Source organism: Nipponia nippon, unplaced genomic scaffold (genome assembly GCF_047370975.1).
Source record: "Nipponia nippon isolate SJK-2023a ecotype South Korea unplaced genomic scaffold, ASM4737097v1 scaffold_6, whole genome shotgun sequence".
Lineage (NCBI taxonomy): Eukaryota > Metazoa > Chordata > Aves > Pelecaniformes > Threskiornithidae > Nipponia > Nipponia nippon.
In genome coordinates, this window is record NW_028262380.1 from 25,441,360 (window position 1) to 25,442,408 (window position 1,049).

The window sequence follows — 1,049 nt, forward strand, 5'->3', positions numbered from 1 at the left end:
TTCACAAATAAACAAAAAGCATTCGTCAACATGAATAACATATTCACGATACTGAAGAAGCTCTTTTTAGGAATAGGATTTTTAGCCCCCAGTAGTGGGCGTGGAGTTAGCCAGCTTCTCACAGCACTGACTAGGACTGATGCGGGGTTCGCCTGGGTGATCCCTCGGACGGGGCTGTGATGCGAGGCCCGGCTGCTGCGTGCTCGCTCCCTGTTAGCAGCAGTAGAGCGCCGTGACCGTGACTCCATGAGGAACTTCCCGCGGGTGGCGGGTGGGCAATTAAAAGAGAAACAGAAGTCATATTGGGTTCTGAAGTTTGAGACTAAACGCTAAAAAAAAACCAGTTACAGGTCAATTCACTGAAATAGCCCCCCTTGCCAGCCGCCTGGCTTGTGCAGAATTCCAGCTTGTTCTGGAGCATACAGGATACAGCAAGGGAGGAGGAATTTTTCCAGGCTGTTTCCCTGTTTTCCTCCAGGTGAATGCAATTTGTTCCTGTTTTTATTATGGGAAGGACTGGCTGCACTGTTATGAGGATGCCCAAGACGGGACACGGCTAGAGACCTTCCTCGCCTCGCTGGCGGCGGCCGGGTAAGCGCCGCGCTTCTGCCGCCAGCCGCGGGAGCGCGCTCCTCCCCCGCCCCCCCCCCCCCGCGCGGGGCCGCGCCGCGGGGCCGCGCTCGGCGCTCCCCCCTTGCCGAGTCCTCGCGTTCGCCCCGGGGGGGCCCCGCCGGGACCCCCGGCACCACCAGGGCGCCGGCGGCCGCAGCCCCCCGCCGCCTCAGGGCGCGCAGGGCACGGGTAACGTTCAGCCCGCCGCAGGGAGACGCGGGGAGGCGGCTCATCCGATAAGATCGTTACAAACCCCGCTCTTCCCGAGCCCCCCCCCCGCCGCTGCCAGGCCGCGGCCCCGGCGGGCGGGGCGGAGGTGGGGCGGCCCCGGCACGGCCCTGGCCCTGGCCCTGGCCCTGACCCCGACCCCGACCCCGGGCTGGGCCTGGGCAGGCGGGCGGGGCGGAGGCGGGGCGGCCCGGCACGGCCCCGGCGGG